This window comes from Coptis chinensis, chromosome 9, assembly GCF_015680905.1.
Source record: "Coptis chinensis isolate HL-2020 chromosome 9, ASM1568090v1, whole genome shotgun sequence".
Taxonomy (NCBI): Eukaryota; Viridiplantae; Streptophyta; class Magnoliopsida; order Ranunculales; family Ranunculaceae; genus Coptis; species Coptis chinensis.
The window spans coordinates 39,560,322-39,579,492 of record NC_141464.1 but is presented as its reverse complement, the minus strand read 5'-3'; the positions used below and the strand labels follow the sequence as shown (position 1 = coordinate 39,579,492).

The 19,171-nt window shown below is 43.6% G+C and overlaps 1 pseudogene; it reads right to left on the bottom strand.

Moving 5' to 3' along the window:
• Positions 1 to 18,281: 18,281 nt before the first annotated feature.
• On the bottom strand, positions 18,282 to 18,376 carry LOC147475941 (small nucleolar RNA R71; annotated as a pseudogene).
• Between the last annotated feature and the right edge of the window lie 795 nt (positions 18,377 to 19,171).

Here is a 19,171-nt window from a genome sequence, read left to right as displayed (position 1 = left end):
TAACAAAGCAATTCTGGAAAACTTGAAAAAGAAGATCGAAAAGAATAAGAGTCAATGGCCAATGCACTAGAAAACATTCTATGGGCCCATAGAACGATAGCTCGTTCTAGTATAGGCGAGTCCCCGTTCTCATTATGCTACGACACTGAGGTTGTCATCCCTACTAAGTTGACCGTTACAACAACCCGCTCAGAGATCGTTGAAACCGGTCAGAACGATGCCATTCTCGCAAGAGAAGTCGACCTACTGGAAAAACCCTACGACCTAACAGCCATTCGAGTGGGCATCCTACCAGCAAACTCTGAGGAAGACATACAACAAGCGAGTTAACCCTCGAAGTTTTCAACCTGGCAACCTAGTCTTGAAAAATACTAAGGATGACTCAAAACTGGCACCAACATGGGAAGGCCCTTGTATAGTAGGGGAACGAGACCTTTGCAATGGAGCATATTGGATCAAAACCCAAGAGGGACAGGCACTTTCGCGTCCTTGGAATACTTTCTTGTTAAAGAAATTTTATCAATAAAAAATTCCATTTCCACGAGTTTTTACTCTTAGTATTTATACACATAGTTTTTATTCTTGCATCAATGCACTGCAATCCCTTAATGTTATCAAGTTGACGCATAGCTCGCTCTCTAAACGCAGAATGCTCACTCGAACTAAAACATTCTACAAGGCTTAAACATTCTACAAGGCTTAAACGTTCTACAAGGCTTAAACATTCTCCACATCAAAACGTTCACTCGAGCTCAGGGCTACATAGCTCATAGGCTACTTAGCCTTAACACTGCTCGTTAGTTGGAGACCTATACTTCTAGGGTCAACTAACTACAGAACGCTTTCTAAAAGCAAAACATTCAAACGAACTTAAACGCTCTCTAATGCTCAAACGTTCTAAATGACCAAACGCTCACTCGAGCTCAGGGCTACATAGCTCACACACCTCTCACTAGTTCAAAACCTACATTTCTAGGATTAACTTAGTGTAGAATGCTCTCTAAGAGCAGCATGCTTACTTAAGCTACAATGCTTACTCGAGCTCAAGGGCTTCATAGCTCCAACATTTCCTACTAATTGAATACACAGAACTGTAGGATCAACTTAGTGCAGAATGTTCTCTGGAATAGTCAAACCGTTCTCCTGAGCAGTGCGCTTAATCGAGCACAAACGATTTATAACATCCTACGTTTTCCTAGACAACAGGATATATATTTCTAGGTCAAATTCCTACGAAATGTCAAAACAATATGCGACAAACATTCATATAAAAGTAAACATCATGCGTTCTATAACGTGCAAAACAAATGAACTGCCTGAGCACACTCAGGAAACCAGTTCTTCAAAATAACCGAACGGCCACTTATGTGGACACCAGTTTGCTACATTATAAATAACACGAATTGCCCAGGTTTCCCCAGGGTATCAGCTCTTAATGTATCTGGGCCACGCCCCAACCATTTCAAAAACAAACTGCCCAGTCAAGCCCAGGAAACCAGTTCTATTGTTTTACAACCACTTACAAACATGAATTCAGGGAGAAATATTCAAAAGCCGCACAACTTACACAAAGGAAGAAGAAATCTAGAAGCAATGATCAAGCACCAGGAGTAACATGCTTATCATCAGCAGGCCCGTCAGCTTGCTCAACAGGAACAATACTGGTAGACGAAATGTTACTAGGATCTCCAGGTACGACAAGCACACTTGTACCTAGAGCCCCACGTTCACTCTCACCTTTCAATTGAAAGTACGTCTCCTCCAGTAACAAATAATCTTGGCACACTTAGCCATATGCCTACTGAGCCTTTCATGCAACCGACTTGCAATGCTTGGCGTACTCTGTTACTGCACCCAATCTTTCCTGCAAGTTAAGCATCGAATTGACCATTGTCGTCCTCTCAGATACAGCGTTCTAATGCATTGTCCTCAAAACCTCCAGTTCCTTCTTTACCTTGCCCACATCGTTTTCCTTAGCTTCCATAACTTGGGCAGTGTGCTTTAATTTCTGATATCCAGCAAGAAACTACAAATGAAAATAGCAATGTTACTCTCACCAATAAGATAGAAAGAGACCAGAGAAGATTAAAAGCTTACCAAACAGCAAGCTATGTCCATGGTCTTCAAAGTCTTGTCCAAATCTTGGCCTTCTAGCCCTTCCTTATCACATTCTAATACAATCCCTTCCAGGAGACAATTAGCTATAGGTGCCGACCCAAAGCTGCAGTCAGATCGTTTCACTGCACGCTTCTTCCCCGTCTTCCCAGTATAGACGAAGTTGCTTCCCAGGTCACCAAGCCGCCTCCCCAACGAACCAGTCTCAGAACTTTCTCCAGCAACAACTTTTCCCTTGCCCGCCACACCATGGTTGTAAGCAGTTTAGGTCGACCACACCCGTAGAGCTCGGGCACCTGAACACCACACCTCCAGTTCGCTTGCGCGAACCAGAGTTAGAACGACCCACAGGTTTGGACCACTTCGTGGCCCTCAAGTCAAAAGCAACAACCTTCCGCTTACCTATATTGGCCCTAAGACGCGGCAAGAAATCGATCTCATCCAAAACGAGGGGAGAGCCCTCCCTCGCCCTACCCGTTGGAGAGACCGAAATTCCATCATCATCACCATTTATCCTAACCATCATACACTTCATAGACAACGCAACATTCAACAAAAGAAGCATACAAAACTTACATATCATAAAAGAAGAGAAAGGAAAAGAAGTCGGAAGCTAACCTGAAGCGCTCTAGAGCTTTGACAAGAACTTTGGAAAATTGGTTAAGGGAAATAACAAACCAGTACCCCTAAACCTCTCACGAAAAGATTTTAGGGTAAACTGTTTCACTTCCCAAGACATACCATTAATACATCAAAACCCTAACCGACGTGCCGCCCGACCGCCATCTTTTGAAATTCCACAACACGAGGTGCTTACTATTTCTGCTCACAAACATTTTGCCTCCTCACACGTGCCAAACACGTGCTAAAGTCCTCTCTCAGTAGAATGCTCTAACATGGAGGGCACTCTTTAAGAGCAAAATGCTCACTCGAGCCCACAGGCAACATAGCCTTAGCACTTCTCACTAGTTGAAGCCTACAACGCTAGACGCGACTTAGTAAAGAACGTTCTATACGAGCAAGATGCTCATTCGAGCCCACAGGCTACATAGCCTTAGCACTTCTCACTAGTCGAAGCCTACAACTCTAGACGCGACTCAGTGAAGAACGCTCTATATGAGCAGGACGCTCATTCTAGCCAACATGCTACATAGCCTTAGCACTTCTCACTAGTCGAAACCTATAATGCTAGATGCGACTCAGTGAAAAACTCTTTACAAGAGCAAGACGCTCACTCGAGCTCGAAGGTTACATAGCCTGGACACTTCTTACCAGTTGGAACCTACAATGCTAGACAAGTGCAATAACATCAGGCAAATTGCATTCAAGACATCAAGAAAAGGATCAAGGAGAGTAAGCATGCATTGCATAAATGTAAGAGAACGAACTGTCCGAATTAGCTCAGGAAACCAGTTCATTCCGAACTCAAACTAAAGCAGATAATAAAGGCTAACTACCTAGGCAAGCCCAGGTTATCAGCTCTTAATGTATCGGGTCATAGGCCATACATCAATAGATAAAGGCGAACTGCCCAGGTAAACCCAGGAAACCAGCTCTATTGTATTATAACAACCAATCACATATAAGATAAACAAAAACAAGGGGACATTTCTTTCACAGCTGACAAGATTCAAGAAGCATTCAGCAAACTCTCAATGGCTAGGGGCTCCAGCACGTCCTTCACAGCACCTCCATCCAGGGCGGGATTTGAGACAACATCAGCCACAAGAGTAGGACCTTCAAATACAGGAAGAACGGTACTAGCATCTCCAGGCGTGTCTAACATTGTTGCACCTCGAGCCCCACGATATGGTTCCTCCTGTAAAGCAAGGTATTTCTGCTCTAGATTGTTGTACTCCTTGGCTAGCTCGGTCGCCTCTCCGAACAGAGTCTCATAGGCATCCTTCGCCACCTTGGCCACAACTGTTGCCTTCTCCACGTACCCAGTGTACAATGCCAACTCGTCATTTGCTTCCTCCAACGCCCTTGCCATGACCATTTTCTCTAGAGCTACCTCATCGTGCTACTTCTTCAGTTCGTCATAACTGGCTTGGAGAGAGACTTGAACAGAACGCACATTCTCTAGTTCTTCCTTCATCTTCTCTCGCTCGCCCTTATCAGCCTCAGCGATCACGGCCAACTCTTTCAACTTTTGATACCTGGATAGTACCTACAAAGCAGCAGTACATCCAAAAATTAATAAATCATCCTACTCATACACATCAAAAGGCCAAGTTATACAAGTACGTACCAAGCAATATCCAAGGTCCATGGCCCTCACGTTTGTAGCAAGGTCGCCCATAGCATCCAAGTTCTGCCGATCTCAATAAAAAATGATGCTATCCAGCAAGCAACTCGTGATTGGAGCCGACTGGAAGCTACAATCATACCTCATCATGTATTGGGTTTCTCTAGTATCGGGATTAACATAGGTGACACCTGTCTCAAGAGCGCTGCCTTTCCCCTTACCAAGACCAGCCTTGGCACTACCCTTACCATAAGACTTTTCTCTTCTAGCAGGAGGAATAACAGCCACAGCAGTACTACCCTTCTCCCTCTTGAGTGGCTTCAGGTCATCATCTCCCAGATCGACCCTTTGGAACAACCTCACCCGAGAGCCCGAACCTCTATCAGAACACCCAACTTTTTTCCCTATAGAACGGTGACCAGAATCTTCCCTCATTATGCTTTCCAGACGAGTTGTCTTAGCCACCCTATCGTCGTCAGCAACAATTTTTCTTTTTAACAAACTTCTAGGTTCACGAACTGAAACTCTCAGCTCATCTACATCCACTAGAGTGGGTGCTCGCCTCTTGGTTTGTTCCGAGGAAGTAGGATCAGAACCAGAATGGTGACCCTTCCCACCACTAAGCTTGGGCCTCCCACCATCACCCCCAGAGGCCCTAGCACCTCCCAAAGGCATCAAAGGCCCGCTCTAGCTCCTATTTCTAGCCTCCCTGGTCAAAATGCCACTATCTTCCCTCTCCATGATGAACTCGCTAGAAGACTCACTATCGACCTGACCACGAGCCCTTTTCTTTTGACTCCTCTGCTTGAGCCTTATCCCACGACCTCCCCTTTCCACAAATAAAGTAGCTACCTCAGGCAATTTCTCTTGCATCTTAGCTCGGCTAAGCTTAGCAAACCTCTTGATCACTCCCCGATTAGTACGACTAGATATAGCGACCTCTGAACACAACCAGTTCCAAGGTCAGTTCAAAACAAACAAATATTGCTCAAATATACAATAAAAGACACAAAAACATACAAGAAAAATTTCAAACCCTAGTATGAACTGCAAACCCACTAGCACAATAATTTCCAATTAACAACAACAGCCTTCTCTCCCAAGTCTCGTTGCTCACACCGTCTAGAACGCTCGACTTCCCCATTAGCGTATTGATAAGAGCCCAAAACTGTAGTTTTAACCCCTTAACAATCATACTTTTAGACTAATTATGTGAGTAATAATTAAGAGTTAATACTGATTACGTGTTTTTATGCATTTCAGGGCTTCAAAGTCTATTATGTGCAGAAATGTGCCACTTTAAGATAAAGGAGCAAAGGTCGGTTGCTAAGGAGTTCTGTGAATAAAGGCCAAGATTCAAGGAGACAAAGCCTTTGTAAAGCCCGGGTCAAAACTGAAAAGTCAACACGGGCGGAAAAGAGTGCACAAGTCGCCAGAACTTCCGAAGGCCAGATCTTTGGACTCGGATCTCGAATTGGGAGTAGCTTATGTCAAAACGACCGGCTCGAAGGAGCTTTCCAATGGTCCAAGCCTTGGCCCAATCAGAGGAGCAAAAGTGGACGAAACATCTGTCGAAGCCAACTGCAGCTGAAGAGCCCATTTTGGACTAAAGAAATTGGGTTTTGGTCCGATTTTCCGCCCAAAACATGGCTCCAAGCCCATGCACGATTTTTGGATCCGGAAGTATAAAAACAAAAGCTTGACTCTTTGTTAATGGCAGTTATAATGTTAATGGAGTTTAGGGTTAGAAAAGTTAGATCTAGATTAGTTAATTACTTAGTTTTCATTCCATTAATTAGTTTCATTCTTTGTTTTAGATTAGTTATTTAAATCATTGAATATCATTCATTAGAAAAATAAAATAGTTGTTATTCATTCAATCATATCTTGTTCTTATTGTCCTATTAGATAAATAAAGTTAATTAGTTCTCCATAATCTAGTTTCATTTTCATTTATTTATTAGCTTAAATCCCTAGATTTACTTATTTGTCATTATTAGTTTAATTCAATTATTGCATGAGTAGTTTCAAATTGAGTTTAAACAAATAAAGTTCAAATCTTTATATTATGTCTTGTTTAGATTCAATTGTTGGGAATGGTAGAATAGAAAATTCACATCAAATTATTACTCTCACCATTGTTCCTTTTGGGTTTGATTAGTTGAATTCAATTTAAGTCTTGAGGGTTTAAGAGTGGAACGAATCCTGACTCTAATATATTACTTCGTTATTGAGAGTAGGAATATTGATATAAACACGTATTTACATATTTTAATTATTTATGTTTACGCATAGATAGTTAGAATACGTAAAATCACTTTTATCACGTATGCAAACTAAAATTATTGGCACGTGATCGCTTCACAACAAAGTGCTCAATAATGACACCAACCTCAACACGATACCCCAATCTCTCATTCAACAGGTCGAACACTCTTAACAAATGCCAAGTATTGCCAACATACTGGCAAGGCGCTTTCTTACAAAAGTTCAAAAAATTATAGATAAATGGTGAGAACGGTATCCTCATGCCAGCTAGCAATTTCCCCTCACAAACTACCACCCCATATTCCCGTGGGATGAATGCATTGCTTAAAGCATCAAGGTCATCCCCAATTTCATGTATCTCCAGGTTGCTAACATTTATACCACAAGTATCCCTCAAATCTCCAAAACTTATCAAAGCACACTTATCTACATTTCTAGGGGGCAACCCACTTGAAGAAGAACCCTCACAACGACCAGAGCTACTCTCCAAAGCAACTACAGATTCAGATTTTACATATTCTTCTTCAGTATCAAACCCTAACGACCCTACTATCACCTCCTCCAATCGTGTATCATCGGAATCAGACATGTTTGAAGACAAAAAAGGAAAGCACCTAACAAGCAAGGTTTAACTACCAAACGAGAAGAGGAAAAATTGAGGAGATTGAACTAACCTGAGCACTCAACGATCTTAACAATCTGAAGAAAATGAAGCAAAACAATAACTCTCTAGTTTCCCAAACCGTCTTATACACGATGCCTGTTCAGTTCTCAATCCAGACCATCATTGCACTGAACCCTACCCGACACGTCTTCTTACGACTTGTCTTTTCAACGTCCACAAAACGAGGCGGTTATTATTCCACATACATGCTACACACGTGCAAACGTTCTCTCTCAGTAGATCGTTAAAAAGTACTAAACGACCTACTGAGATAGGGCTGCGTGAGGGAGTAATATTCACATCCAATGAATACCACACACCTGTCCAGCACATACAGAGCTAACGACCGACCTTGTATCCTCGTCCTCAAAGCTCGCTTCATAGTGACTCAACTCAGGCAAGCAACCTCCACAACTCATGCCCAGAGTGATGTCACCACCAACCGATCTCCCATACTCGACCTTCAAGCTCGCTTCATAGTGACTCGAGTCAAGTAAGCGATCTTATTAAGAAGCGACCTCCATAGCGCTCACTCCTCTCTCTCTACAATGGCTCGTAATGTAAGCCTTTATTACACCCATTAAGACCGAAGCTTCAGGCACGTAGCTCATTGATTCTCCATAACTCGCCATTATGGCTCATAAGAGACCTAAAGACATGGATTTGACCTGAAGTGGGAGAGCATGAGACATGGGCATCTTACCTATATAAAGAGGATGAGGAACTACGTCTGACTTGATTTAAGTCCCCCCAGAGAGAGAACTTGATACGTAGGCAGTTCATTCATACGAACTCAATCAACTCAATCCAATTATCCTAATCCCTTCATCAAGCCTACATTTGTAAGGAGAACCAAAAGCATCCTTTACAACACTGTTAAAAACTGCAAATGTAGTGTTAAGGTTAATTCCATAGGCTACCAAGCAAGTGACTTTGACCATAAAGTTCAATTTACTCTGTACAAATTACGGAGTAACATTTTGTGTAAAAGGCAAATCGATCTAGCTACACCTAATACACTAAGAATACTTATAACCAGGGGCGACCCTGAGTTTCCAGGGCCGGCCCTAGACAAGTTCCTAGAATGTGCCTATATATATATATATATATATATATATATATATATATATATATATATATATATATATATATATATATATAGAGAGAGAGAGAGAGAGAGAGAGAGAGAGAGAGAGAGAGAGAGAGAGAGCCATATTCTTATGCGCACATTATAGCCACATTTTCGACATACAAAAGAATTACGACCTAGGTTTTTTGTGGAGATGATCTCCCTACCTCGGTCCGGCTAGGTAGACATCAATTTCGTAGACAACAATCAAACAACAAAATTTCGGCCATTGGATCACCAAATCTAAATCAGAAATCAAAGGCCAAATCTAAATAGAGTAGGGGTATTCTGGTAAATTTAATTATTTCTTTCCCAAATTTCATTTTTATTCTGTGATAAAAAAACCCTTAACTTCACGCGCTCTCTCTCTCTTTCTCTCTCCTCCACTACTGGAAATCGAAAATTAGAATAACCCAAAATTTCCACCCAAAAATCAAACCCAGCTAGGTTGACACCAAGCGAAACCCATCTCCCATTCGTTGTTCTTCAAAACGAGTCAAATGTGATAAAGATCAAGTCTTTGGACTCTTAAAGACGTGTCACCAGGTAAATTGATTTGTTGAGATTTTGTTTGTTAATTTGATGATTTTGATATAACTGATTGATTGGTTGATGTAGTGTCGACAAAGAAATCTTGTTTGTTGGCTTACTTTAAGAACCAGAGAAATAATAATAAGCCTTGTTGTATCAAATATTGCCAACAATGCCTCTTGAATAGGTTTGATTCCAACTTCATTTTTTTTTTCATTTCCTTGTTGCGAGATGTATGAACATAAATATTCACCACTAAGATCATATGTTTTTTCATTTCATTTTTTTTTCATTTCCAACACTCTTATTACGCACCCCTCCCTCTTCCCGACTCTTCACTTTTCTTTTCGCTTGCTGCCTTCTTCGTTTTTCTCGCACCATTTTTCTTTCATTTCCTTCCTAGCGAGCTCCTTGCTTTGATCCTACTTCCACCGGTGAAGCTACCCTTGCATCCCGCTCCCACTCTACACCACGATCGCCCTTCCTATTCAGGTTTGCATCTACATCCCTTAGTCTTCTTTTCTTTCTATTGTAAGTTTGTTGGTCACTTTTTAGTTCCATTTTCTTTCATGCCCCTCTCTCTCCTGCTGCCCTCCATTCGTTCCCTCCTTCATTAGGTGCCTCCCCTCACTCTGGTCTTTTCCGTCCCTTTCCAGTGCCATGTCTGACTCCGAGTCTAGCGGCTCCTCTGCTACCAGATCTACTAGATCTGGGTCCCCGACCTCCTAATCAGTCAAATCTGCCGCAGAGTCTGGATTTTCCGGCCACTCCGCCGACCACCCAGAATCTCTTTCCACTGAGTCGACACATGGGGCTGCTGCCCCATCCACCTCTGGTAGACCCTCCGCGCTACCTCCCCCTCCATCTCACTACCGCAGACCTAATATGTCCACTAAGCAGGCTGCCTACGATATTCCTGAGGACGTGGTCTTAGAACACGTGCCTGGGGTCACTCATTTTCCTCATCTAGTACCACCGCGGCCTGGGTTTTTGGTAGCAACCGTGGGGCAAATAGCGGCTGGCCTCCGCTTCCCCTTATCTTTGTTAGATGTAGATGTCTGCAACCACTTTAACATTCCACTATGTCAAGGCATCGACAACTTTTGGCGAATCATGTTCGCTGCCAATCATTACAATACCATGAATACCCTACGGATTTCCCTTCAAGACATCACTTCCCATTATTTTATCAAGAAAAGCACCAAGTTCGGGAGTGTGGGGTATCAATCTTTCTACGTGCATCCGCAGAAGAAGTCGTTTGTCATCCGTGTCACCACTTCCGACAAGGTTTGGCATCACTATCCCCTATATGTGTCTGGGAACTTCCTTTCTGCTGATCTTCCCCCTGAACTGTCCTTGAGGCAATCCCAATTTCTCCGCCGCAATGAGTGGAGTCTATTGCTTTGTTTGCTTCATGCATGGTTATCTCCTTGACATGTCTTTTCCTCTGCTTTTCAGGTTAGAACCCGGATTCCCACTCCCAAATATACACTGGTGTTTCCTTTGAGATTTTCACCAGCCGCAACCTAAGGGTCAGCCAGTGCGACATCCTCGGCATCGACCCAGACAAAGGGAGTCCGATTCTCCGGGACCCTTCCCTTAAGGACATTGGCAAATACCGCGGCCCTCTATACCTTCTGCCCTCGCCCAAAGAGAGGAAACCCAAACCGTCTCCCCCCAAGAAATGGAAAGCGAACACACTAGTTCATCGGTCCTTCGGGTATACCACAAATAACTTCCATAGCCAAGCTCTCGCCCGAAAGGCTGCAGCCTCTCAGACTCGTAAGCCCTCAGTTGGCTCTTTCTCAATCCCTCCTATTACACTCCCCAAGTCTTATTCTTCCATAGCTAATTGGGAAGACGATTTTGACCCCCCGGTAGGCACCTCTGAAAATATGGATGTTACCAAACTCAAGTAGTGGGACAGCGATTCTGATGGCAAGGCGCCCAAAAACACAGCGCAGCCAAGGGCCTTCCTACCAAGAAGGCCAAGACTACTGCCCCTGATGCCGCCGCTCCGACCTCTCGGCCAACATCACCGCGGCCATCTTCCCGCCGTACTGAAAAAGAGGCGGTCCCTATTGGTCCCCTGCCCGAAGGGCCTACAGAAATCTGGCATCCTCAATTCAAGGCCAGAGACCACAACGTCGCCACTCGTGACTCCGCTCTGGATAATCCAGTGGTGGTTGCGTCTCTTTTCTTTAGTTCATACCTCCCTAGGGATCAAGTTTATGGGGATTCTGGCTCCTTCGCCTCCCACCGAGCGGCGATCTACACTGGCTGGGAACGGGTATGTCCCCCATCCCTCTCCTTTCCTTCTTTATTGCTTATTTTTCTCTAACTTTACCTGTATCTTCAGCTAAGCCTGGATGTGGGTTATGTGATTCGCGGTCTAACCAACACCCTGGACGCGTTTGAATCTGTGAAGGCTGAGATTCATGGGCCAATTGGGTGGAAAGCGAAATGTACCCAACTGGAGAAGGAAAGAGATGACGCTCATCTCACGGCCCTCAAACATCATAAGGAGCTCTAGCGCGCCGAGCAAGCCTACAAGGACTATGTGGCCGGTGTTGCCTCTCAGCTGGAGAGTCAGAGGGAAGCTGATAGAACCGTTGCTCAAGCAGACTTGGAGCAGTCACTGAAAGGCGCGCTGAACACTTCAAGGTCCTGGCCGCCAAGAAGATAGCCTGAGAACTGAACCAACAGCTGGAAGCTCTCACTACCGCCGGGCGTTTTCTCCCCGACCCGTCTCCTGCTTTGATTCCCACCAAATCTGTGGCCATCTCCCCTGCTCCTGAGACGGAAGCCGTTGCCACTCCTGGGGTGTCCTCGTCTCCCATTGATGTGGACGAATCCACCGAAGCGGTGGAGGAGGGTGGCCTGCAAGCAGACGCCTTAGGCGATCTGAAATGAAGCATACTTAAATTTCTCTTTATCAGTTGGCTTAGCCTGTTACCCAATTTAGATTTGATCTTTGATGATTCAGTTTTTTGTTTCAACCCTGGGTCTGGATTTCTGGGTAGTCCCAGCAGATCGTGGTGGGTCTCTACTTCTTGTTTAACTCATGTTTAGTGAAAACTCATTGCAATCCACGTGTTCATCTTTTGTAATGTGTTGTCGTCCCTCCATGTTTATTTATTGCCTTGTTTCACAGTGGCGTTTACACCTGGCATACGATGGCTGCCGAGTATGCCCGGACCACTCAGCTTGCTCCCCCCCAAGTCAACTGTGGAGATGTTGAGGGCCACTGAGTACCCCCCGGGCCACTCAGCATGCCCCCAAGTTGGCCGTAGAGGTGTTGAGGGTAGCTGAGTATGCCCAGGCCACTCAACTTGCCCCGAAGTTGCCTAAGGAGATGTTGAGGGCCACTGAGTATGCCCGGGCCACTCAGCGTGCCCCTAAGTTGGCCGTGGAGGTGTTGAGGGCAGCTAAGTATGCTCGGGCCACTCAGCTTGCCCCCAAGTTGCCTAAGGACATGTTGAGGGCCGCTGAGTATGCCCGGGCCACTCAGCGTGCCCCCAAGTTGGCCGTGGAAGTGTTGAGGGCAGCTGAGTATGCCCGGGCCACTCAACTTGCTCCCAAGTTGCCTAAGGAGATGTTGAGGGCCGCTAACTATGCCCGGGCCACTCAGCGTGCCCCCAAGTTGACCATGGATATGTTGTGGGCAGCTGAGTATGTCCGGGCCACTCAGCTTGCCCCAAGTTTCCTAAGAGGTCGGTATTGAGGTTGGAACCCATTATCCGTTGCTCCTGGCCTAATACACACATGAACCGACGCACATTCATCAGATGGAGGAAATTGGCTATTGCTTTCATTAACATAGTAGCTAATTCAAAATAACATTACAAGGCTTGAATGAAGCAAATACAATTTTCTTTAATTAAAAGCACTCATAACAAAAGTTACTCATGGAATTCCTTCAGCATCCTGATGTTCCACGGCCGCTTGATGTTCTCCCCTTGGGGTGTCTGCAACCTGTAGGTCTCGGACATTCCTGCCTCCACCATGGTGTATGGTCCCTCCCAGTTGGGTCCCAACTTCCCGTTTGTCTCTTCCTTGGTGGCTAGGGTCACCCTCCAAAGTACCCGGTCTCCAACATGAAATGTCCGCGGCTTCACCCGCTTGTTATACTGCCTTTGCAACCTCCGGTGATACTCTTCCAATCTGATACGCATAGTGTCTCTCCTCTCCTCTGTGAGTTTCAATTCCTCGGCTAGTATTTTCTCATTAACCCCTGTCTCCACCGCCTTGGTTCTAGTCGTTGGAGCCATCATTTCCACCGGTATCACTGCCTCCACTCCATAGGCCATCACGAACGGGGATTCTCCTATAGATGTCCGCAATGTCATGCGATACGCCCACAATACATGGTTTAACTCATTTACCCAGCACCCTTTGTGCTCCTCCAACTTTTTCTTTAAATTATCCATGATTACTTTGTTAGAAAACTCTGCTTGTCCATTCCCCTCGGGATTGTAAGGGGCTGAAAAACCTTGCTTCACTTTGTAGGTTTGGAGGAAGGCTCTCACTTTTCCCCCCGTGAACTGAGTACCGTTGTCCGCGATGATGGTATGTGGTAGCCCAAACCGGCATATTATATTCTCCCATAAAAACTTTCTCACATGTTCCTCCTTCACCTGCTGCAGAGCCACACCATCAACCCATTTCATAAAATAATCCGTCCCGGCCAGCATAAACCTCCTTTTGCCACGGGCCATAGGCAGAGGCCCGACAACATCCAACGCCCACATAGCTAATGGCCACGGGCTAAAGACCTTGTGCAATGGTTCTGCAGGTGAATGTATCAACAGCGCAAAGGTCTGACATTTCCGGCACCTCTTGGCATACTCAATCGCATCTTTCTTCATGTGGGGCTAGAAGTACCCTTGCGATAGTAACCGGTGTGCCATCGACCTTCCTGCTGAGTGGCTTCCACAATCCCCATCGTGAACCTCTCCCAACACCACTTGTGCTTTCTGCGGCCCCAGGCATCTCAAAAGTGGTCTGCTAACGCTCCGCTGATATAACTCCCCGTCTATCAGAACATATCTCATTGACCTCTGTTCCATCCTCCTTCTTTCACCTTTGTCTCCTGTATCTACCCCCGATAGATAACTTTTGATGGGTTCCATCCATCCCTGCTCTTGCTCAGTGGTCAAACACACCTCCTGGTTCTCCATGGTGCTTGGTTAACTTAACACCCTGACTTCGATAGATCTACCTTCGATTCTAGGGAGCACTACGGCAACATACGCTAATGCGTCGACATGTCTGTTCTCTCCCGGGCCCAGGTGAGCAAAACTGACTTTCTCAAATTCTCCTACCTTTCTCTATAATACCTCTAGGTACTTTGCCATCCTAGGACACCGTGCCATGAATCTTCCATTGGCTTGACATATTACCAAATTCAAATCCGAATATACCGTTAGTTCACACACCCCCAAGTCCTTGGCCAAATCCATCCCCGCTATCACTGCCTCATACTCAGATTCGTTGTTTGAAGCCGCGAAACCCAGTTTCATCGACAACTCCAGGCGAGTATTCTCTGAGGTGATGATAAGAGCCCAAAACTGTAGTTTTAACCCTGTAATAGTCATACTATTAGACCAATTATGTGAGTAATAATTAAGAGTTAATACTGATTACGTGTTTTTATGCATTTCAGGCTTCAAAGTCCATTATGTGCAGAAATGTGCCACTTTAGCGAGATAAAGGAGCAAAGGTCGGTTACTAAGGAGTTCCGTGATTAAAGGCCAAGATTCAAGAACAAAGCCTTTCTAAAGCCCGGTCAAAAGCTGAAAAGTCGACGCTGGGCGTAAAAAAGACACAAGTCGTGAGAACTTCCGAAGGCCCGTATCTTTGGACTCAGACCTCGGAATGGGGCCTACCTTATGTCAAAACGACCGGCTCGGAAAGAGCTTTCCAATGGTCTAAGTCTTCATCCAATCAGAGAAGCAGAAGTGGACGAAAAGTCTATTGAAGCCAACTGCAGCTGAAGAGGCCTTTTTGGACTGAAAGAATTGGGTTTTGGGCCTGATTCTCTGGCCCAAAACATGGCTCCAAGCCCATGCATGATTTTTGGATCTGGAAGTATAAAAACCAAAGCTTAACTCTTTGTTAATGTTAGCTAGTTAGACCTAAAACTATAGATAATTATAGATCTAGTTTTCATATAATAAAATTAAGTTTAGTTTAAATTAAATTATTGTTTTAGATTAAACTCTTAGAATAATTATTCTTCATTAGTTTGATAAATAAAATAGCTAGTTTGTCAATTTCGATTCTTGTCATTTACAATTGTTTAGATCTAATTTCCCTTATTACGTAGATAGCTAGACTTAGATTAGTTAGATTATTAATTTAGTATTTGAATCATTGTTTTATTATTCATTAGATTAATAGAATAGTATTCTCCATAAGTTAGTTTCATTTCCATTAATTGTTTAGTTTCAATTCGTAGATTCAAGTAATTGCCATTATTAGTTTAATTCAATTATTGCATTAGTAGTTTTGAATTGGGTTTAAACAAGCAAAGTTTCAATCTTTATATGATGTCTTGTTTGAATTCCATTGGGAATGATAAGCGTGATGATTCTCGGCTAAACCTCCATTGAGGGGTTTGAAGCCTTAATGAAAGTTTGATTCCAATTATCGTAAAGTCGTTAAGTAATTTCCTTTCCACTCTAGAAAGCGATTAGTTCACCATGAGAATGGGTTTAATCGTTCACATACTAGTTATGAATTGGTAGAAATGCCATGTGTAATTAGGGATTAGGAGTAACCATATTGTTAGGGATGTCCATTCTGCGAAACCGAAACCCGCCCAAAACCCGAAAAAAAACCGACCGAACCCCACCGAGCCCGACAAAACCCGAACCCGAACCTGACCGAAATACATAGGGTCGGGTTTGGTCACACTATCTAAACCCGGACCGACCGAACCCGACCCGATAATTTGGCCCTAAACCCGATTAAAAGGGTTAAAAGCCGAAACCATATCGACCGAACCCGAACCCAAAACCCGGTTATATAGGGTAAAATGGAACTGAACTGGACCATAATTCCCAACAACTATATTTTCATTTATTATCTATTTATCTTCAACAAACTTTTAGTCTTTTGCTCATTACTATTTACTTTTGGTCTTCAAGACAAATTACCTGGACTGCAGGTACCCTTACTACTCTTTCTCTTCCCTCCAACAACTCCCCAAGAACAAGACAACCCAATCACACGTTCATGATGAAGAGATTGGTAGGTTTGATGGTCTTTGCTAAATTTGCATTCACTCGAGAAAATTTGCGGCACCTCCTCAAATATCTCTTTCTAAATGTGGTCACCAAGGTCGAGCAAATCAACGAGGTCGATTCACACCACCACAAGAAAGAAACTCCCAAAAGCCATCAATCTTATTGTCAAATTAACGGGTGTCGATTCACACCACCACAAGAAGTCGAAACTCCAAAAAACCATCAATCTTATTGAGTTATTGTCTTGGAATTGCTTGCTTTTGAACTTTTCTCTTCTTTTGCTTTAAAAAAACAACTATTGTTTTGAATCTTTGATGTTGGGTGGTTTTACGATGTTAAAGTTAAAACGAGATCAAATCCAATAAAAGAAGATGACTTTTGATTAATTAGATGAAAAAGAGGTTTTTCTTGAGATCTAATAACCGAAAATGACGTTCACGATGAAGAGATTTAATATTCTTTTTATTTCATATATTTTGGGTTTTACCATACCCGAAACCCGAACCGAACCCGGGTACCCAATTACCAAATAGGGTTAGGGTAGGGTTTGGTCACATGTATCCAACAAAAATACCCCGACCCCGACCCGAAAAAAGTGGGGCGGTAACCCGATACGTTCAAAACCGAAAAATCGGGTTCGGGCCGGTCGGGTACCCGTTTGGACATCCCTACATATTGTTTGCTGGGCGATTCGTTAATTGATTCTGACGATTTCGTTAGTAGGATTAAGTCGAGTTAAGGTGGAATCAATCCCCTCTAACTCCTTATCATAGAATCACGCGAAGCATTCCCATAGTAGTTCTAATAGTCGACTAGTTGCATCTTGTGGGTAGTTAAAGTCTAGTTGCCAAAAATCTCATTAGACTTTAGAGTTAAAGTACTTATACGTGAGAGAACACAAAGATGGAAGGACTAGGAGTGGAACGAATCACTCTACTCCATTATATCTCATAGGATTGAGAGTAGAAATCTTTGATAAATATAGGCACATAAATAGTTTTAGTTTACTTACGTTTTGAGTTTCATCGTTCATTTCGTAGGTAAACTAGGCATTTTTATGGTTTATCAAATGGCGCCGCTACCATCTTAGTTTCACTTTCGCATTGTTTTCGTAGTATAAGTACTTTTCTTAAAGTCCCATTAAACCTACCCACCCTTGTTTGATTCATACTGTGGTTGTCCGTTTCAGCATTGAAAAGTTCCGCGAAAAACCGAGCGCGACCATCAAGCCAAAGCGAAGCACTAAACCATAAGCCTGAAACCTTGAGCGACCTACCCTAAAACACAGAACTTGAGTTACACGGAGCGACCACGCCCTCTAAGCGCACCACTTTGCCACTCGAAATGACTTTTGCCGAATTTCCACAGGTTTGATTCGAACCCGATTTTTCAAGTTTTTCGGTGTTCTAACTAGTTATATACACCGAACACGCGTAAACAAGACGCTTATTCATAAGCGAAGCAAGGACGCAATCGGTATTCCTTTCTTCCGCACCTCGCATCTCCTGTTAGAGGTTTATACTAGTATATCAGAATTGTTTGGAGTGTTGATGTGTTTAGCTAAATTTGGTCTTAGCCTTGTATGAGATTAAGGTCTGGTTGAACAAAAACACAACAACGTCAACAAACGATTCTATCTAGTATACCATCTACTACACCTCTAGCTACTATTTCACACACACCACCTGACACAATGCCCGACGAAGGAGAGACTCCTCTCTCGGACTTTTATAAAGCCTTGAGCAATATCCCCAAATCTTGCATCGTTCTAGCAGACCCAGTGGGGGATTTCCAAATCCCCCCAAATATTTTTAATTTGTTACCCATTTTTCACGGTTTAGACCATGAAAAACCCTATCAGCACATGCGTAGGATTGAACAAGTCCTAACAACATTCCACCATCCTACGGTTGGTGCGGAACAAATTAAACTCAGGGTATTCCCTTTCACCTTAGCCAATAAGGCGGCGTCTTGGTTAACTGCCCAAACACCTAATTACGTGGACTCGTGGGCTAAACTTGTTGTTTGTTTATGGAACATTTTACCCACCCCTAAAGACGGATGAGATGCTTTCCAAGATTCATTTCTTTTCGACAAAATTCTCATGAATCATTTTCAGAGGCTTGGAATCGTTTCACCGATCTCCTTATAGAGTGTCCACATCATAACTTAGCGAAGCGAAAGACGTTAGTTCGTGCCTTTTTCAAAAGGACTTCAACATCACCATAAAGAAGTCCTCGACATAATGAATGGGGGTAATTTCTTAAGCAAAGGAGCCTCGGAGGCTTATAAATTTTAGAGGATCAAACTAAGCTTAAATAACAAACTGGGGGTAGTGGCGATATCCACCGCTCCGCTAGTTCATCAAATACAGTTAAGGCCGCCCGGTATGTTTGAAATTAAACACGATCCCGAGCTTAAAAACTCTAATCAATCACTCACTAAAAGGTAGAGGCCATTTACGTTCAACAAAAGCATATCCCCATCATGAACATAAATTCAAATTCATGTAGTTTCATTTGGAGCCACGAGCATCCCGACTTTAATCGTCCCCTATAGCCTATGAACAGGCTTGTTCCATTAGTAGTGAACCTAACGCCCCTTCGAGACAAAATCCCAACTTCAGTTGGAGAAATAACCAACACGCCACACCTCCAGGGTACAATAATCAATATGTTAGGCCAACGCACAGTTTTAACCAAGTTCCACCACGACAAGGACAGGGTCAGGGTAATTTTAATAATTACAACAACCAAGTGCAACCTCGACAAGGTCAAGTACAAGGTCAAGGTAGTTATAATAATTATAATGCTAATAGAGGTATCGTTCCGGTAAATAATAATTATCAAAATCCACCCATAAATAATTCACGTGAAATAGTTCCAGTCACACCACCCGTGACTACTACACCCACACAACCGGATCGTCTTGACACCTTCATACAAGTGAGCCAAAAACTTTTCCAA